This window comes from Triticum aestivum, chromosome 3B (genome assembly GCF_018294505.1).
Source record: "Triticum aestivum cultivar Chinese Spring chromosome 3B, IWGSC CS RefSeq v2.1, whole genome shotgun sequence".
NCBI classification, from domain to species: domain Eukaryota; kingdom Viridiplantae; phylum Streptophyta; class Magnoliopsida; order Poales; family Poaceae; genus Triticum; species Triticum aestivum.
In genome coordinates, this window is record NC_057801.1 from 422,039,187 (window position 1) to 422,048,509 (window position 9,323).

Genomic DNA, 9,323 nt, shown 5'->3' on the forward strand with positions numbered 1-9,323 from the left:
CCACCCAGCGATACTACCGCGCATAAGAGGGGAGCAAGGACCTGGGCCCAGAGCGGTACTGCCATGGAGGTAAGGGCGGTACTACCGCCACTACTGCCGCAACTAGTATCACACAACCCGACACGAGAAACAGAGGCCTCGAGTCGAGGCGATAGTAGCCTGGAGCCTCAGCGGTACTACGGCCGAAGAAAGCAAGTGGTACTATCGCTTGAGGAGCGGTACTACCGCTTGATATGCTTCGGCGGTACTACCGCTGAGGACCGCGGTACTACCGCTGGGACCAGTCAGAGCAAGCTAGGAGAGGAAAGGGAACTCCATTGAAGCGGAAAGGAACAACGGGTGGGATAAAGATGTGTACATGTTGATTCCACCTTAGCCTTACCAAAGCGGATCCCCTCTTGATAGTATGGAGACTCCTACGAAACTAGTCCACCAACATAGAAACAAAAGAGCTACACCGTCTTGAATAAAACACTGAGGGGAGGGAATCGTCTGGTGCCAAAGGATGAATCTCTGAAAAACTTAACGCACACGATTAGTCCGCAAAAGAATTGTCATCAATCACCAAAACACCTTGGGGATAAATATGCTCTTACACCTGCCAAATTTAGAATAGCACCATCATTCCTAGAATTTTGGAATTGCACTACTCTTTCAAAACCTGTTCTTTTAGAACCCATAAATGTATTTTGTCTAGGGATATATCTAGGTTGATAGTCATCTTTTTCAGGAGGCCATTTTCCAGCTGATCGAGTAGGTCTCTCTCTTTCTCCTTCTCTTTTTACAGATGACTCGCCATAACCTCTTCTTCTTTTATGACCACCTAAATCTACTTCCATGGCTTCCATCGCATTTTCTAAATTGTGCAGACTTTCATCATCTAACGAGTTTATAAAATCATCATTTTTCTCAGAGTCTATATAATTTTTATTTTCATATTCATCCCATGGTTCTTCTTCTTCTTCATAACTTTCTAATAATAGCTTATTATTGATATCCCATTGATCTTCTTCACTTATGTATTTCTCCTTATGACTTTCGGTCTTATTCTTAATATTAGTATTTTCTTCGCGTTTTATATTATCCTTTGGCACCACTGGGTTACTAATGATTGGTTTTTTATCCTTAATTATTCTTTTTAACCTCCAGATTTCTCTAATAAAGAATAATTCCCTTTCTCTTATTTTAGGACAATCTGATGTCATTGAATTATTATATTCCCAGTTTATATGTTTTAATTTTTCTTCCCAATGTTTTAATTCATCTTCTAAATCTGCCTTTTCCATGCATTCTTTTACTCCTTTATTCTTACTGTTACTACTCTCTATTTCTGACATAAGAGGTTCTATTTCGTCTAAGGCTGCGGATTTATAGTTCAGGAATCTAATGCTACTATTTCCTTCACTATTTTGGTAGCTTATATAATTTTTTGGCTGCTTCAATTCTTTCTTCTCTATTAGTTCGCTTATATTCCATTCTTCTCCTGCTCTCTCTTCAGAACCAATTTTAAGAGGGCTTATAAATTTTATGCCTTTAGATTGCATGCTTTATATTACATCATTTACATTTACTTTGTATCTAGAGCTACTCTTCTTTGTGAGTCTTCCTATGAATTCAATGCTTACTAATAAATTTGTTCCTTTAAAATATTCATATCCTTTGGTTTGAAATCGAAAGCTCATCTTTTCAATAAATTCTTTTACAGGCATCATTAAGTCTGGGGCTATATATGTTATTAATCTATTTTCATTCATATCTCCTTCCATAAAGCCTAATGATGCCTTGTCCATAGACTCCCATCTTTTATCAAGTAATGTAATTAATACCTTCGTTCCTAATTTCTTTCTTGTCATTCCTTTAACTCCTATAATATACATGCCTTGGTGAATATATTTATAACCTGAATATTTGAGTTCACTCTCAATATTTTTGCTAACAATTCTTAAATTGACTGGATGCGTTAACACACTTAATTCTACTTCTCTAGATATTCTATACAATCCACTCTTACTTTCAAATATACCCATGTGATGTACCTGTTGCGGTCTTATTTTTCTTAACGTGTCTCTCTGGTATCTTTCTAATTCGCGTTCCATGTCTATAACATCTTCTAGATTATCTATGTCGTCACCCTTGCATGATATCCTATTCATGATGGTTAGCGGTCTAGAATGTTGCCTTATTAACTGGATGGTCTTGTCTCTTCTAGAGAGGCTATTAGATAGTTCCATTTTTCAGAATTAATATTTTTAGAAGATGAGACTATTCCGGCTGAAGATAATATCAACTCGTTGTTACCTCGTTTAGTATTTAGCTTTTCCAAAATCGGGACTAGTAGCTGTAGAATGGTGTTATTCTGCCTTTTAATTATTCTGGAATCTTCTTTTGGTGAATCGTGATCTGAAAATCCGACAGGAGGTGTTAAGTATTTTTTTACTTCTGTTAATGCTTCGCTATATTCACTCATACAAATTATGATATGACTAAAGTCTTTACTTCTTGTACTAACTTTTTAACTTCAAGTATATCGCGTCTAATTTCAGCACGTGATGATGAATCTTTACTTTTATTTAAGACACCACTTAGATTCTTACCTATGGATAAAACTTCTTCTTTAATATAGTCGTTGTTCTTACAAATTATAATATTTCTTCCTTTCGCTTCTTCTAATTTCTGTAGAACTAGATCTATTTTATTATTCAAGCCTGCGTATTTTTCTACTAACTTATTGTGTTCGTTTAACAAGTTTTCAAATTTTTGGTCTAAATTATCTTGCCTTTTCCCCCAAGATATATAAAAGTTATGAATGAGGTCAACAATTAAATTTAGTTGGCTATGAGTAGTATGCCACGTATGTTCTTCGGAAGGATTTATTCTGCACCGTATGCTAGTATTCTCTTTAGTAGGGATCAGTATACCTGTACTAATTTCTAAATTCAAATACTTTAGTCTTTCAATGATTAAAACTCTGGCTGAGATACCAACACACAAATATATAACAAAATAAAAAACAAAATTATTAAATTCTACAATATGTAAAATACAATATTATTTAGTACTTAGGTGATTTAATTTATTTAATTAAATATTTCTTAATTAATTTGCTAATTATTATAATTTACGTGTATATGCAGGATCTTTTACGGGTTGGCGAGACCAACGAGACAGCCTACGGGTATGCAGCTATTGCGTTAATCCTACTCGGTACTCTTCGTATTCATCATTATGTTGCTTCAGAAGTAGCTAAGTTCTTTCACTTGATGTTTGTATTGCGAATTTATGCGATAAATTCCTACCGTCTTCCCAGGCATTTCCACCCGAAGGGAACACTTCTCTACGACCACAAGGTTCTCATTCAAACGCCACACATCGGCTAGACAGAGAGTTACCGGCAGAGGTTTCTCCTATAGGATCCCTAGCGTAAGAACTTATCTCATAAATTCATAATATAAAAACCAAGTGAAACCCAAAACTACTTCACTTCGACAACATAATTTACATACGGATTTTACTTTCTGGAGACCCCGAAGGGATTACAAAGAGAAAAGAAAACTACCTTCTGCCTACCTCCACCACTGGATGATACAATGCATCAAAGGCTTATTACAACTGGAGATGGCTACTACTACTACTACTGAGGAGAGTGAGGGATGTGGTGCTCTGGTGTTGCGATGCTCTGGAGACTGGTGTTGTGTGTGTTCCAGCGCTCAGTCCTCCTCCTTTGATAGCACGCGAGGGGCACCGCGCAATTACTACCTTTATTCTTCTCTAGCAGGTGTGCTACAGCCTGCCTTGACACAACTTCGGCCTCTTGCGTTTTCCTTTGCTTGAGCTGATGAAGCATCTCCATATTTTATCTGCCTTGTAGTTTGCACAGTCAAGCATCTTATGCATGATTCCAATGCGTGGCTGAGCTTTTGTCTTGACAGATGATTTTGTCCAGACTGAAGTCTTTTTCTTGACAGATGATTTTGTCTAGACTGAAGTCGTTGTCCTGACTGAGAACTTTGTCTGAACTGAGAATTTTGTCCAGACTGAGAACTTTGTCTAGACAGGAGACCTTGTCATGGCTGAGAGACCAGCTTCTCGTGGCATGGTAAAATATTGCTATGACATGGCTGGGTATACAAACTAGTCCAATATATTACTCTGTTGCTTGCATGCGAAGCTATTGGCTCTGTAAATTGCACAAGCCAACACACATTGCGTGCGCAATGGAGTCATGCATTGCTTTGGCTCTTCTTGACTAAAACTTCAGCTATACTCTTGTGCTCCCTTATGCTTCCATGGCTGGCATTATCATTTATTTATTTATTTATTTTTACAATAAAATAATTAAAATATATTAGATATTTTACAATATTTAAAATACCAGATTATTAAATACTTAGGTGATTTAAATTAGGTGATTTAATTTTTTTGAAATTATTCAATTAACTAATTCTTAATTAATTTGCTAATTATTATATTTTACGTGTATATGCAAGATCTTTTATGGGTTGGTGAGACCAACGAGACAACCTACGGGTATGCAACAGTTGTGTTAATCCTACTCGGTACTCTCCGTATGTATCATTATGTTGCTTCAGAAGCACCTAAGTTCTTTCACTTGATGTTTATATTGTGAATTTATGCGATAAATTCCTACCGTCTTCCCAGGCAGTTCCATCCGAAGGGAACACTTCTCTACGGCCACAAGGTTCTCATTCAAACGCCACACATCGGCTAAACAGAGAACGACCGGCAGAGGTTTCTCCTATAGGATACCTAGCGTAAGAACTCATCTCATAAATTCATAATATAAAAACCAAGTGAAACCCGAAACTACTTCACTTAGACAACATAATTTACATACGGATTTCCCTTTCGGGAGACCCCGAAGGGATTACAAAGAGAAAAGAAAACTACCTCTGCCTACCTCCACCACTGGATGATACAATGCCTCAAAGGCTTATTACAGACTGGAGATGGCCACTACTACTACTACTACTAAGGAGAGTGAGGGATGTGGTGCTCTTGTGCTGCGATGCTCTGGAGACTGGTGTTGTGCATGTGTCAGCGCTCAGTCCTCCTCCTTTTATAGCACGCGAGGGATGCTGGATGCTCCCTTCTTTATTCCTCTGCATCATAGATGGAAGCTGGAGGATCTCATACCTTGACACGCCTTATGCACCGACAAAATGCCTCAAAGTTTGCACAATCAACCTTGCGTGACTCCGATGCTAGACTGAGAACTTTTTCTAGACTGAGAATTTTGTCCACACTAAGAACTTTGTCTAGACAGGAGACTTTGTCATGGCTGAGAGACGGGCTTCTTGTTGCGTGATAAAATATTGCAATGACAAGGCTGGGTATGCAAACCAGCCCAATATATTACTCCATTGCTTGCATGTGAAGCTATTTGCTTTGTAAATTGCGCAAGCCAACACACATTGCGTGCGCAATGGAGTCATGCATTGCTTTGGCTCTTCTTGACTGAAACTTCAGCTATACTCTTGTGCTCCCTTATGCTTCGATGGCTGGCATTATTATTTATTTATTTATTTATTTTTAACTTTTTTGGGTATGGGTCTACCCCGCCCATGTTATTGATAATACCTTATCAATATTTTGAATTATGTCAATATTCGGGTATAGATCCTCCGCGCCCGAATAATTGATATTCATATCAATTCATATTCGGAGATATTCGTTTGTTATTTTCTTTCTTGTATTCAATTGGTTACCCGTGCCCGGCAATGTCCATATGGTCTGTCTCATAAATGGTGAAATCGTATTTTTGATCATATTCTTTCTTTAGCTCTTCAAACTATTCATTCATTTCAGATCGTAATTCTTTTAAAATTTCTTCCTTCAATTCTACCTTCATTGACTTTGCAACTTCCTTAAGTTTTTCATCTATCTTGAAGTCTATGTATTCCCCATCCAAAGGATCAACTCCTTTGATAAGGCATTCTTTGTATGATTGATATTTTGAAGCATTTGCTTCTTTTATATTCTTTGTATCAGTTCTCGATCCTTGAAATAACAACCTTTCATTATCTTCGCCCAATTTGAGGCATAATTGATTTTTTCACGCCTTATTTGGAATTCTTCCCATGTCATTGGTATTCCATCGAACATAACATATGTTAGTCTTGGTGTAAAATATACTGCCTGGGTATTTATATTATTTTGCATATAACCTTTCTCTTTTCTTCTGATTATGTCCCTAATTTCCAATAAGCATCTTTCCATATCATCATAGTGGATACGGTCTTTTTGTTTGAAATTGAAAGTATTTGGCGGCCATATCCTTAATCTGGTGTTATTTCTGGATATGTGGCTTTCACTTCCTCCAGCGAGTGTATTTTTTTTCATTCGTGTAGAGAGGATGATCAGAGAAATAAGTTAGGTAAACTATTTCGTTTGCCTTTAATATGCTTATGTAAGACTTTTTATCTGTTCACTGTTATGTTGTGTTCCATGTTCTTGCTATTTATGTGGTTCTTCTTATTTATTTGGTTCTAATATTTTATCTCCTTCTGTTATTATTTGTTCCTCTATTTCTATGCCTTCAACTACAATGTTCTCTTCCTCTGTATTTGCTTTATTTTCTAAGTTAGATTTTAGGTCTTCTAGTTCCACTTCTAATTTATTTAGTCTATTTTCTAGATTTCTAACTCTGGTAGATAATATCCTACCTTCGAGTTCATATTCTATTTCTTGTCTCCATCTTTGATTAGTAGATTTTAGGCATGAGTTACATGCTTGTCTTAAGCACGAACTGCATGTATACCTATTCTCTTGACAGGGATAATATATGCAAAAGCCACATTTTATATTATAATCACCTTTTCCCCTGATACAGTCATGTTCACAATCTACTTGGTTCATCATCTCTACTTTTTAAATCTATTTCATCTTCACTAGATTCTTCTTCTAACTCTTCATTTTCTATCTCATCTGTTTCTATAATGGAGTATATTGACTCATCTTCTTTTATTTCATCATCACATACTAATATATTCTCATTAACACTATCTACAATTAATACTCTCTCTTGCTCTTCATATTTACTAGGGTACCTTTTCTGATCTTTATTAGGGCAAGTTGTACTTAAATGATCAGGTGAATTGCATATAAAACACCTAGATGTTTTATCATATGATTTTCTAGGATTATATTTTCTAACATTTCTTTTATGCAAGAATGGGGCTCTATTATTAGATCGTCGTAAGAAATATCTTTTCTTTGTTCTGAAATTTCTATTATCTTTTTGTGGTTTATAATATTTCTTATTTTTGTGTCTTTCTTCGCCATATGTTAGTGGTATTTGGACGATTTTATTCCAGAAACTATAATCTGATTTCTTCATATATCTCTGGGCCTATATACTTGTACATACCTTTCTAAGATGTTTACACACAAAAGTTATTACTTGGGATATATTTATGTCTATACCCGCAGTGTCTTTCTTATATTCTTCAAATATTATAAATCCTAAGGGGTCTGGTAATTTATTAAAATACCTTTCAACCACACCTTTATTGTAGCCTTGCCTAGCTGTGGTAGCATTGTACAAATAATGTTGAGAGAATTCTTTTATACCTTTCCAACTTGTTATGGTTAATTTTTTCATTTCTCTCAACCTTTCATTTTGTAATGTGGCATGACCCAATTCCGGATCTTCTACTATGACCATATTTGATATGACATTGGCAACGTTATTTGGATTACTTCCAGATCTTTTTAGTTCTTCATATTGATCAGGATATGTATCTACCCATTGTTCCCATAATATTTTTACGGATTCTCCTAAAAATGTTTCAAGGTATGTTATCATATCTTCCACCTTATTCTCGATATTATATTGATTCTGTATATATTTTTGGATTATTAATCCTTTCCACACACTAATTATATTTGACCAGTCTATAGGGTCATGGGCTGCCAAATTTAGAATAGCACCATCATTCCAAGAATTTTGGAATTTCATTACTCTTTCAAAACCTCTTCTTTTAGAACCCATAAATGTATATTGTCCAGGGATATATGTAGGTTGATAATCATATTTTTGAGGAAGCCATTTTCCAACTGATCGAGTAGGTTTCTCTCTTTCTCCTTCTCTTTTTACAAATGACTCGCCATAACCTCTTCTTCTTTTATGACCACCTAAATCTACTTCCATGGCTTCCATCGCATTTTCTAAATTTTGCAGACTTTCATCATCTAACGAGTTTATAGAATCAACATTTTGCTCAGACTCTATATAATTTTTATCTTCATATTCATCCCATGGTTCTTTTTCTTCTTCATAACTTCCTAATAATAGCTTATTATTGATATCCCATTGATCTTCTTCACTTATGGCTTTCTCCTTATGACTTTCGGTCTTATTCTTAATATTAGTATTTTCTTCGCATTTTATATTATCCTTTGGCACCACTGGGTTACTAATGATTGGTTTTTTATCCTTAATTATTCTTTTTAACCTTGAAATTTCTCTAATAAAGAATAATTCTCTTTCTCTTATTTTAGGCCAATCTGATGTCATTGAATTATTATACTCCCAATTTATACGTTTTAATTTTTCTTCCCAATGTTTTAATTCATCTTCTAAATCTGCCTTTTCCATGCATTATTTTACTCCTTTATTCTTACTATCACTACTCTCTATTTCTGACATAAGAGGTTCTATTTCATCTAAGGCTGCGGATTTATAGTTCAGGAATCTAATGCTACTATTTCCTTCACTATTTTGGTAGCTTATATAATTTTCTGGCTGCTTCAATTCTTTCTTCTCTATTAGTTCGCTTATATTCCATTCTTCTCCTGCTCTCTCTTCAGAACCTATTTTAGGAGGGCTCATAAATTTTATGCCTTTAGATTGCATGCTTTCTATTACATCATTTACATTTACTTTGTATCTAGAGCTAATCTTATTTGTGAGTCTTCCTATGAATTCGATGCTTATTAATAAATTTGTTCCTTTAAAATCTTCATATCCTTTGGTTTGAAATCCAAAGTTCATCTTTTCAATAAATTCTTTCATAGGCATCATTAAGTCTGGGGCTATATATGTTATTAATCTATTTTCATTCTTATCTTCTTCCATAAAGCCTAATGATGCTTTTTCTACAGACTCCCATCTTTTATCAAGTAATGTAATTAATACCTTCGTTCCTAATTTCTTTCTTGTCATTTCTTTAACTCCTATAATATACATGCCTTGATGAATATATTTATAACTTGAATATTTGAGTCCACTCTCAATATTTTTGCTAACAATTCTTAAATCAACTGGACGCGTTAACACACTTAATTCTACTTCTCTAGATATT

The 9,323-nt window shown here is 35.1% G+C and overlaps 1 long non-coding RNA gene across 1 annotated transcript; it reads right to left on the reverse strand.

The window, feature by feature from the left end:
• Positions 1-3,460: 3,460 nt before the first annotated feature.
• On the reverse strand, positions 3,461-5,037 carry LOC123065442 (uncharacterized). Its single transcript, XR_006431043.1, has 2 exons — positions 4,909-5,037; positions 3,461-4,290 (listed from the first exon to the last, which is right to left on the reverse strand). It is a non-coding gene; the product is annotated as an uncharacterized lncRNA (long non-coding RNA).
• Between the last annotated feature and the right edge of the window lie 4,286 nt (positions 5,038-9,323).